Source organism: Mesoplodon bidens (genome assembly GCF_964165515.1).
Source record: "Mesoplodon bidens genome assembly, chromosome: 17".
NCBI classification, from domain to species: domain Eukaryota; kingdom Metazoa; phylum Chordata; class Mammalia; order Artiodactyla; family Ziphiidae; genus Mesoplodon; species Mesoplodon bidens.
In genome coordinates, this window is record NC_138174.1 from 43,368,176 (window position 1) to 43,380,904 (window position 12,729).

Genomic DNA, 12,729 nt, shown 5'->3' on the forward strand with positions numbered 1-12,729 from the left:
GGCCCCACACAACCAGGAGCCCAGAACACAGACAGAGACCCTGCCGCATCATGGGGCACAGTCTGCAGTCCCACACAACTGCATCCAATACCTGGAGGCCCTGGCCAAACAGAGAACCCAGATGGTGACCTGACACAACAGAGGAGCATAGCCAGTGGCCTACCCAATCGTCAAGCCCAGCCTGTGGACCTGCCCAATTTTAGGGCATAGCCAGTGGCACTGCCACATGATCAGGAGCAATTATGGATCCAAGCCTGCAGACTTATGTAATTGCAGAGTCTAATTAGTAGCCTTATTTCTTAGGGAGCATAACCTGCAACCTCACCCACCCAGAGGTGACTACAGAGCCCAGCTAGTGACCCCACTTGACCGCAGAGTACAGTCAGCAGCCCCAACAAACCAGGAGGTCTCCCAGCAGCTCCACTTGAATGCAGAGCCCAACCACTAGGCTAACCCAATTTTGGAGCTCACCTGGGGACCACTCACTCCCAAACTCAGAGCATTGACAGTGGTCTTGTCCAACTAAGATCCTTGATAGTAAGCCCTGCCTGTCTGCAGGTAATACCAGCTGATTGGTCCAGTGCCCAAGCTGGTTGGACTAGTGAAGGTCTTTCTCTGCCAAAGGGAATGTGTAAAGTCTGAGAGAGGAGACCATTTACTCAAATGCAGATGCCAACACAAAGATACAAGGAGCACAAAGAATCATATAAACATGACACCACCAAAGAAAACTAATAAAGTTTCAATAACTGGCCTTAAAGAAATGGAAATCTTTGAACTGACAAAGAAATCAGAATAATTATTTTAAAAGGAGTTCAGTAAACTATAACAGCATATAAATAGACAACTAAACTAAATTAGTAAAGCAATGTATGAAGAAAATGGAAATTTAACAAAGATAAAGAAATCATCAAAAAATAAAGGGGGAAGAAAACACCCAAATTAATTTTATGAGGCCAGCACCACCCTGATAGTATAGTGAAAACTGAATAGAATGAATAAGAAAAAAATAATATCTTGGTGAGTGCTTTGGTATCTTAGAATATTTTAATGTCCCTATTTATCAGCTATATTTTATATCTATAGTTTTAACTGCTTGGTCATCTTTCCTCACGTTTTTTACAAGGGACAATGTAGCTTCAATGTGAATAAATGACAAGTAGATGGCAATATTGCTTCTTTAAACCCCCCTTATAGACATTTACCAAATTTTGACACTAATTATATGCATTATTCTTAAAGTAAATATTTAATAAATTAAATTTTTGCAACCTTTCTTAGCTTATTAATTTAAAAATATAATTGTAATCAAGTTCAAAGTGTCACATCAAGAACATAGAAAATAATCTTATAATCTTCAGGAAACAAATGTAAGAATGTGGTATTTGACTTACCATGATATTCTCTCTGATCTTACAAAGGCATTTACACATATAAACATGTATGTGGGGATGTTTTGTTTTTAGGTTTAATATAATGTGATTGTATCTCACACATTATTTTTACACACATCTCAAACAAATTTTTACAAATTGCTCTATGCACCAAATATTAGTGTTTTCTAAGACATTATAAATTTATTAATTATTTTTCAATTTCTATATATTTTACATGACATATTTTGACATATATTTACATGACATATTTTATATGGTATATTTTATATGAAGGATACAAAATGATTTCTTGTCATTCTTCTATCAATGAGCAAGTGTGGGATATGGGTCTTCCTTAAGTTTTAGTGCTTTTATTTCTGAAGGATATATTCTCCAAATTTGTATTACTGAAAAAAAGGCTTTTATGTTTTTGTCACCAATAAATATTGTCCCATTGCTCTCTACTCCTCCAAAAAAAATAGAGTAAATACATTCCCACCAGGAATAAAATATTTCTGATGATTTCTAACCTGTATATCACAAGTATATAAATTTAAGTCATTTACTTGTTTAATAGTGACTTGAGAATTATGATATAATTTCTACTTCAGATATATTTGTTATTTGAAAAAGATTAACCTATTTCATCATAAAGTTTCCATAATTATAATGTCAAGGAATTGTAATTTCAAGTGCAGCATCCTTCCTTCCTTCTAAATTTTTAACTGCCAAAGTTTCTCTATCTAAAGAAAGCAAAGTCCAAAATAATTGCTAATTTATTTTCATACACTAAATTAAATGTATCTGCATTTTAAATAAAATATAATATTAAAAAAGAGGAGTTATATTTAACATCAAACTGTAAGATAATTTTAGTCAATAAGAAATAATAAGAAGGATGCTTCTTGAGATTGTGGCAATTATTGATTTTTCAGAAGTGATTGTATTACTTTGACATTCTTATGTATATAGGTTGTTGATATTGCATCAGCTCACTCCGGTACACTTCTCTTTGTGCTGATTCCTGGACCAATGTAATTCTCCCACCTCGTAGAATATTGGATAAAGCTGTGTGAAATATAAAGCTACTCATAACTTCATTTTTCTAAAGAATGTAGGAATTATTTTTATTCATAAAAACTAAACATAGAAATAGAATTTTTATTCATTGAATTCAACATAGAAAATTATAGGCATGTGTGTGAATACTGAAAAACTTTGGAAGTAGTTTTAAATTTCTGGAAGCCCAAGCATTTGGTATTATCTCTTTGGTTCCAATAGCTTTTCTCTCAAATGAAATAATGTGTTGGGTATTTCAGAAACATTGTACTCTTTGGAGAAGTTATTTACCACCTCAAATTAATAAATTAAAAAAGAAACATATTTTAGTATTTGTCCATTTATATATGACCATCTATAAATTTTATTTTATATTATATATGGCTATATATATTTATATATAAATGTACTAATTTATATATAAATGTATAAATTAGTTAATTTATATATACATTATATATATTGTTATATATATATTACATATACATTTATATGTAAATATATAAATTAGTTAATTTATCTATAAATTAAAGTTTATATCTAAATTTTACATGTAATGTATATACCCATAAATTTATCAATAAATTAAACAATTAAAATATTAATGTTTCACCAAAAAAATTTATTGATATATATAGACTCGAGTGAGTTGTTTCCATTAATATACCTCATACTGATTTTCTTATGCCCTCTATTCACTGACAACATAGAGATCCCTCAAATCCAACTTTATTCCTGGACATATTCAGTCTTCCATAGATGATTCATCAAGCAATGTAGCTCCTGCCTTGAATTCCACATCTTCATTCAAGTTACTAACTTATTCTCATGGCCACATATTTCATGTTGTCACTATCCAGGTCTATGCTTCATGTGAAATCTGAAGTCCCAACATATTCTTCAACTAGAATTTTCTAAATTTTAATTCCTATAATTCCTTTACATCACTACAACTCTTCCAAAAGGACTACAAAATAATTAAAATATTTATGTCAGCAACTTATTGGACTGAGATTGTTCAAAACAAAAATTATTTTCTTCCCTCTAGTCTCCTGCATTGTCCACTTTGTAGAACAACAACAAAAAAAATCCATTCATTTGCCCACCCAGAATTGTAGGAATCTTCTTGCCTCTCTCTCTTTTACAATTAAAACTTCAATTAATGGACCATTGTGACAATTTATTTTCTATGTGCTTTCTTTTCCTTCTGCACCTTTTCTTAGTAATAGTTCCTCAGTAGAACTATTCTTTTAGCCTTTTAAGATGGCTATCTATTTTTAGTTTCATCCACCTTTTCTCTAATCCATCTTACATACTGTAACAGAAAAATATTCTAAAGTTTGAATCTCATCAGCTAGATTCATTGCTTCAAAGTCACCATAAGTTAAATCCAAAGTTTTTAATATAATCTAGAAGAATTCTGGTTGTCTGGTCATGGTCTATAGCTCTGGCCAGATCACCTGACCAGTCTACTCAGGCATAGTCATGCTAATTTACTTGATATTTTTTCTTCTAATTAACAATTGTACACACTGATGCTGGTCTGAACTCACATTAAAACCCTTTTGAAGCTTTTTTTTCTGTACCTTTAAAAATCATTTTTAATATATATATTTAGTATAGCACTAGTTAAATTTCTATAATTACTTATCTGTTAATTTTTTTTTTTTTTTTTGTGGTACGCAGGCCTCTCACTGCTGTGGCCTCTCCCGTTATGGAGCACAGGCTCCAGATGCGCAGGCTCAGCAGCCATGGCTCATGGGCCCAGTCGCTCTGTGGCATGTGGGATCTTCCCGGACTGGGGCACAAACCCATGTCCCCTGCATTGGCAGGCAGACTCTCAACCACTGCACCACCAGGGAAGCTCACTTGTTAATTTTTTATTACTAGTTTTTACTCTGTGGAGAAAAGGAGTTTTCTATACATCTTTGTATATCAAGAAGCTGGCATATCTTCTGGAAAAGAATAGCTAATTCAAAAGAGTCTTCATTGAGTGAGAGACTATTTCGTTTCTTCTTAAGGTACATTTGGCCCAGAGTATATACCTTAAGTGTTCAAAATAGAGATTAATTTATATATTAAGGGCAACCTAATTCACACTGCTGCTAGGGGTCAAGCTGAGTCAACTATAGGTTAAGATCCATTGTCTTATGGAAGAGAGACTAGATGACTTTAGATATAATGTATTTCTTCTTGCCCTCTGTAATCATATTCCAATGAAAAGATGAGATAAGCAGCAATTTAAGTGACAATGGTGAAACTTTCCTATAGTTTACTCTAGAACTTAAGCTTTCAAATGCTGAATCCAGTTTTCTTCCCACTGTAACATGAAACTGTGGGTGCCAACATATTAGAATAAGGCAAACAATATTAATTTAGAAAAATACATACTGTACAAAATTATCAGTATTTATAGATAATACATATTTTTAGTGTGTAGCATTATAAAGGCCAAAATTTTTTCTGGAGTTCATTCATGAATAAGAATCCAAATGTTTACCATACTTGGAGAAAATTTGGTATAAGGCAAATAAAATAATGTGAAAATATAGGAGTAAGAACAGATATAAGTGAGTCTTCAACTTTAGTTAAGATTTCAAATAGATGTGTCAATTTTAAGAAAGAAAATAATTACATTCAGAAATAATTTTAAACTACCCATGACATTTTTCACAGAACTAGAACAAACAATCCTAAAATTTATATGGAACCATAAAAGACCCAGAATTGCCAAAGCAATCCTGAGGATAAAAAACCAAGCAGAAAGCATAACCTCCTAGACTTCAGACATTACTACAAAGCTACAGTAATCAAAAAGGTATGGTATTGGCACAAAAACAGACATATGAATCAATGGAACAGAATAGAAAGCCCAGAAATAAGCCCACACTCCTGTGGTCAATTAATCTTTGAAAAAGAAGACAAGAATATACAATGGTAAAAAGACAATCTCTTCATCAAGTGGTGTCAGAAAAGTTGCACAGCCACATGTAAATCAATGAAGTTCAAACACACCCTCACACTATACACAAGAATAAACTTGAAATAGCTTAAAGACTTAAACATAAGACATGACACCATAAAAGAAAACATGGAAGATAACACAGAAGAGATCATGGGCAAAATATTCTCTGAAATTGTACTAATGTTTTGTTAGGTCAGCGTCCCAAGACAATAGAAATAAAAACAAAAATAAACAAATGGGACTTAATCAAAATTACAAGTGTTTGCACAGCAAAGGAAACCATAAAAGAAACAAAAAAACAACCTACAGACTGGGAGAAAATATTTGCAAATGATGCAACTGACAAGGGCTTAATTTCCAAAATATACAAACAAACAACTCAACAACAACAACAAAAAAACCCAGCCCAATTGAATAATGGGCAGAAGATCTAAATAGACATTTCTCAAAAAAAAGAAATGTAAATGGCCAAAAGACATGTGAAAATATGCTTAACATCACTAATTATTAGAGAAATGCAAATCAAAATTACAATGATGTATCACCTTACGCCAGTCAGAATGGGTATGATTAAAAAGTACACAAATAACAAATGCTGGACAGGGAGTGGAGAAAAGGGAACGCTTCTACACAGTTGGTGGGAATGTAACTTGGGTAGCCACTATGGAAAACAGTATGGAGGTTCCCCACACAACTAAAAATAGAGCTACCATATGATCCAGCAATCACACTGTTGGGCATATATCCAGACAAACTTATAATTCAAAAAGATACAGTAAAGAAGATGTGGCACATATATACAATGGAATATTACTCAGCCATAAAAAGAAATGAAATTGAGCTATTTGTAATGAGGTGGATGGACCTAGAGTCTGTCATACAGAGTGAAGTAAGTCAGAAAGAGAAAGACAAATACCATATGCTAACACATATATATGGAATTTAAGAATAAAAAATGTCATGAAGGATATAGGGGTAAGACAGGAATAAAGACACAGACCTACTAGAGAATGGAGTTGAGGATATGGGGAGGGGGAAGGGTAAGCTGTGACAAAGTGAAAGAGCGGCATGGACATATATACACTACCAAACGTAAGGTAGATAGCTAGTGGGAAGCAGCCGCATAGCACAGGGAGATCAGCTCGGTGCTTTGTGACCGCCTGGAGGGGTGGGATAGGGAGGGTGGGAGGTAGACGCAAAAGGGAGAGGATATGGGAACATATGTATATGTATAACTGATTTAATTTGTTATAAAGCAAAAAAAAAATAAAATAAAAAATAAAAAAAAAGATACATGCACCCCTATGTTCATAGCAGCACCATTCACAATAGCTAAGACATAGAAACAACCTAGATGTCCATTGAGAGAGGAATTGATAAAGGTGTGGTAGATATATACAATGGAATATTACTCAGCCATAAAAAAGAATGAAATAATTCCATTTGCAGCAGTATGGGATGTAACTAGAGTTTATCATACTAAGTGAAGTAAGTCAGAAAGATAAAGACAAATATAATATGATACCACTTATATGTGGAATCTAAGATATGACACAAATGAAACTATCTATGAAACAGAAACAGACTCACAGACATAGAGAACAGACTTGTGGTTGCCAAGGGAGAGATGGGTAGGGGAGGGATTGAGTGGGAGTTTGGGGTTAGCACATGCAAACTATTATATATAGAATGGATAAACAACAAGGTCCTACTCTATAACACAGGGAACTATATTCAATATTCTGTGATAAATCATAATGAAAAGAATATAAAAAAGAATATATATATGTGTGTGTGTGTGTGTGTATAAGTGAATCACTTTGCTGTAGAGCAGAAGTTGACACAACATTGTAAATCAACTATACTTCAATTAAAAAAATAATTTAAAGTTTTGCTCTTTGATAGGCTCTTTAATAATACATATTTAATTTTACAATTGAAAAAGTATTCTTCTAATAAGAAATCGATTTAAAAGTCACAGGCCATTATTAAGGAGAATAATTACATGTAAATATTTTATATACGTTAGGACAAGAAATAAAGTGAAGAATGAGCTCTCTTTTCTCTGTGGGGGAATATAAGTTTAGTGGTGCTTCCAAGCCATCTGGTAAAATACAAAGAAGAATCAGAGATGAGGACAGCATAGCATTTCCTTTCTGTGTCCTTAAGGTAAAGCTATGAATTGTACTGCTGTTCCTCTAGTAAAAACAATGGAGATGGTTCCCACTGTCTCAAGATAAAAGTCCTTGTGGTCACACAGCAAGAACTTCTGAGCTTTCTTTGCAGAAATGTTTGTATAAAATTATCCAGGTTTTTCATCTACTGCCAAGAAGAAGACAGCAAAAACTTAATGTGAATATTTCATGTTCTGCAAGGCAAATATCAATAGATGATTCCTTGAACCATGTATCAAATTCGAGGTGTGTTACTCCAATACATGATTCAAGGTAAATTAGAAGCAAATTTCTATTCAAAATATGAATAATCAACACAATGGATGTTTATCTGACTTATAGTACTTAAATGTTAAAAAGAAATATACCATACAGTTGAGTTTCTTTGACTCATCATAACATATTTTTTCATTCAATCATAAGTGTTCAATGACCAGTTGTTTATTCATTTTTATGGCATTAAGTATTACTCAATATGGCTATTGTAAAATATTTAATCTATTTCCCATTAATCTATATATTGTGACCTTGATAGCACACTATTTTGATTAAAGTAGCTTCATAATACATCTGGAATCAGGAAGTGTTAGTACTCAAATTTCTTAGCTTTTCTCAAAGTTGTTTTGTCTTTTTCTAGTTCCTTTGAATTTTTTAATGGATTTTTGAAGAAGCCTGTCAATTTGTACAAAAAAACAAGCATGCAGAGCTTTTCTTGGGGGATGTGTACTATCTATAGATCAATTGGGGAAGAACTGACATCTCAATAATAGTAAGTTTTCTGAACCATGAACATAATATATCTTTCCATTATTTAGGTCTTTAATTACTATCAGCCTGATTTTATTGTTTTGAGCTTATGAGATTTCACATCTTTTGTCATAGGTATTCATAAGTATTTCATACTTTATTGATGTTACTATGAATACATTATTTTTGTAATTTCAATTACTAATTGTTCCTTGATGGTATATAGAAATACAATTGAATATTGTATATTGATTCTATATCCTGCATCATGAAAAACTCTATCCTTTTTATAGATTACATAACATTTTTTTTCTAATAAACAATTCTGTCTGCAAACAAAAACCATATTGTTTATTTCTATATAGATGATCAATTCCTGTACAAATGAAAACTTTTCTTTTCCCTTTCCAATATAGATGCCTTTTATTTCTTTTTGTTTTTCTATTGAACTGACTAGCATCTCCAATACCATGTTGAACAAAAGTGGTGAGAGAAGACATCCTTATTTTGTTCCAGATCTTAGAGGAAACACATTTAATCTTTCAACATTATGATGTTGGCTCTAGGATTTTTATGGTTCTCTTTATCAGATTTGTATTCTTTTCTCTGAGATATACTTTATCTAATATTGATACAACCATTCAGCTTTCTTTTGTTTAGTCTTGGCATGCTATGTATCTTTTCCATCTTTTTTCTTTTTAACCATTTTTTTATATTTAAAGTATTTATTGTAAACAAGATATACTTGGGTCTGGCTTTTTATACAATTTGATAATCTTTGTCTTTAAATTATGGATGTATAGAGCTGCTACTTTAATATAATTCTTGAGATATTAAGGTTTCAGATTATAATCATGCTGTGCGTTTTCTATTTGTCCCATCTTTGCTCCTGTTTTCTTTTATTTTTAGATTAATTGAATAATTTTTATGAGAGCACTTAAATTTTGTTGTATTACTAGCTACTTATCATTGTTTTGTTAATTTAGTGGTTGCTTTAGGATTTCTAACATACTTCTGAGACTACCTTCAAATGATATACCACTTCACATTTAGTATAAGAACCTTGAAAAATGATACTTTCATTTCTTCCCTTGAGTCTTAATGCTGTAGAAGTCATGCATATATCTTATGCATGTGATAAAAACTTCAAATTATAGTGTTTTTTGTTTGTTGGTTTAACCACCATTTGTCTTCCAAATGTTCCAGATTTATATAATCAAGAATAACCTTAAATGTTTACTCATGTAGTTACCATTTCAGGTGGTTTTCATCCCTTTATGCCAACTGGTGTCATTTTCCTTGTTCCTAAAGGACTTTAAAATTTCTTATAGAGCATGTCTCCTGTTGACGAATTGTTGCAATTATTCTATGCCAGGAAAACAATTGTAATATCACTCTCACTTTGAAAAACATTTTGGGTATATATAGAACTTCATATGGGCAGGGTTTTTTTTATAGTAGTAAAAAGATGTTGTTCCACCTATCACTTGCATATTTTTCAATGAAAAATTATCAATATTCTTATTTTTATCCCTCTGTGCATAACATGTGTTTTCTCTGGAAGCTCTGATATTTTTTCTATTTATCGTTCATTTTGAGAATTTGATTAAAATGTGACTTATGGTAGTTTTCATGCTTCTTGTGTTTAGAATTCATTAAGATTATTGAATCTATGGGTTTATACTTTTCATAAAATTTGAAATCTTTCTGCCATTATTTCTTTTTTAATTTAATTTTATTTTTTTATACAGCAGGTTCTTATCAGTTATCTATTTTATACATATGAATGTATATATGTCTATTCCAAGCTCCCAATTCATACCACCACCAACACCCCTCCTCCCACTTCCCCCCCTCGGTGTCCATATGTTTGTTCTTTACCTCTGTGTCTATATTTCTGCTGCAAACCAGTTCATCTGTACCATTTTTCTAGATTCCACATATATGAGTTAGTATATGATATTTGTTTTTCTCTTTCTGACTTACTCCACTCTGCATGACAGTCTCTAGGTCCATCCATGTCTTTACAAATGACCTAATTTTGCTTTTTTATGGCTGAGTAATATTCCATTGTATATATGTACCACACCTTCTTTATCCATTCATCTGTCAATGAGAATTTAGATGCCTCCATGACCTGGCTATTGTAAATAGTGCTTCAGTGAACATTGGGGGACGTGTCTTTTTGAATTATGGTTTTCTCTGGATATATGCCCAGTAGTGGGATTGCTGGGTTATATGGTAATTCTATTTCTAGTTTCTTAAGGAAACTCCATACTGTTCTCCATTGTGGTTCTATCAACTTACATTCCCACCAACAGTGCAAGAGGGTTCCCTTTTCTCCACACCATCTCCAGCATTTGTTGTTTGTAGATTTTCTGATGATGCCCATTCTAACTGATGTGAGATGATACCTCATTGTAGTTTTGATTTGCATTTGTCTAATATTAGTGATGTTGAGCATCTTTTCATGAGCCTCTTGGCCATCTGTGCATCTTCTTTGGAGAAATGTCTATTTAGGTCTTTGGCCCATTTTTGATTGGGTTGTTTGTTTTTTTTTAATATTGAGCTGCATGAGTGGTTTATATATTTTGGAGATTAACCCTTTGTCTGTTGATTCATTTGCAAATATTTTCTCCCACTCTGAGTGTTGCCTTTTCATCTTGTTTATAGTTCCCTTTGCTGTGCAAAAGCTTTTAAGTTTCAATAGGTCCCGTTTGTTTATTTTTGTTTTTATTTCCATTACTCTAGGAGGTGGATCAAAAAAGATCTTGCTGTGATTTATGTCAAAGAGTGTTCTTCCTATGTTTTCCTCAAAGAGTTTTATAGTGTGCGGTCGTACCTTTAGGTCTTTAATCCATTTTGAGTTTATTTTTATGTATGGTGCTAGGGAGTGTTCTAATTTCATTCTTTTCCAGGTAGCTGTCCAGTTTTCCCAGCACCATTTATTGAAAAGACTGTCTTTTCTCCAACATATATCCTTGCCTCTTTTGTCATATATTAGTTGACCATATGTGTGTGGATTTATCTCTGGGCTTTCTATCCAATTCCATTGATCTATATTTCTGTTTTTGTGCTAGTACCATATTGTCTTGATTACTGTATCTTTGTACTGTAGTCTAAAGTCAGGGAGTCTGATTCCTCCAGCTCCGTTTTTTTTTTTTTTTTTTCCATCAAGATTGTTTGGCTTTCTGGGGTCTTTTGTGTCTCCATACAAATTTTAAGATTTTTTTGTTCTAGTTCTGCAAAAAATGCCATTGGTATTTTGATACAGATTGCATTGAATCTGTAGACTGCTTTGGCTAGTATAGTCATTTTCACAATATTGACTTTTCCAATCCAAGACCATGCTATATCTCTCCATCTGTTTATGTCATCTTTGATTTCTTTCATCAGTGTTTTATAGTTTTCTGAGTACAGGCCTTTTACCTCCTTAGGTAGGTTTATTCCTAGGTATTTTATTCTTTGTGTTGCAATGGTGAATGAGATTGTTTAATTAATTTCTCCTTCTGATCTTTCATTTTTAGTGTATAGGAATGCAAGAGATTTCTGTGCATTAATTTTGTATCCTGCAACTTTACCAAATTCATTGCTTAGCCCTAGTAATTTTCTGATGGCATCCTTAGGATTCTCTCTCTATAGTATCTTACCATCTGCAAACAGTGACAGTTTTACTTCTTCTTTTCCAATTTGTATTCTTTTTGCTTCTTTTTCTTCTCTGATTTCAGTGGCTAGGACTTCCACAACTATGTTGAATAAGAGTGGCAAGGGTGGACATCCTTGTCTTGCTCCTGATCTTAGAGGAAATGGTTTCAGTTTTTTGCCATTGAGAATGATGTTTGTTGTGGGTTTGTTGTATATGGCCTTTATTATGTTGAGGTAGGTTCCCTCTGTGCCCACTTTCTGGAGAGTTTTCATCATAAATTGATGTAGAATTTTGTCTAAAGCTTTTTCTACATCTATTGAGATTATCATATGGTTTTTATCCTTCAGTTTGTTAATATGGTGTATCACATTGATTGATTTGTATATATTGAAGAATCCTTGCGTCCCTGGGATAAATCCCACTTGATCATGGTGTGTGATCCTTTTAGTGTGTTCTTGGATTCTGTTTGCTAGTATTTGGTTGAGGAATTCTGTATCTACATTTATCAGTGATATTGGTCTGTAATTTTCTTTTTTCGTAGTATCTTTGTCTGGTTTTGGTATCAGGGTGACGGTGGCCTCATAGAATGAGTTTGGGACTGTTCCTTCCTCTGTAATTTTTTGGAAGAGTTTGAGAAGGATGAGTGTTAACTCTTCTCTAAATATTTGATAGAATTCATCTGTGAAGCCGTTTGGTCCTGGACTTCTGTTTTTTGGATGATTTTTAATCACAGTTTCAATTTCAGTGTTTGTGATTGGTCTG

General features: G+C 32.8%; 1 protein-coding gene across 2 annotated transcripts in view; it reads right to left on the reverse strand.

The window, feature by feature from the left end:
• Positions 1–12,729, reverse strand: part of KLHL1 (kelch like family member 1) — a gene marked incomplete at both ends in the record, with an annotated part of 390,611 nt that overhangs the window by 367,871 nt on the left and 10,011 nt on the right. The gene's annotated exons all lie outside the window — the stretch shown is intronic.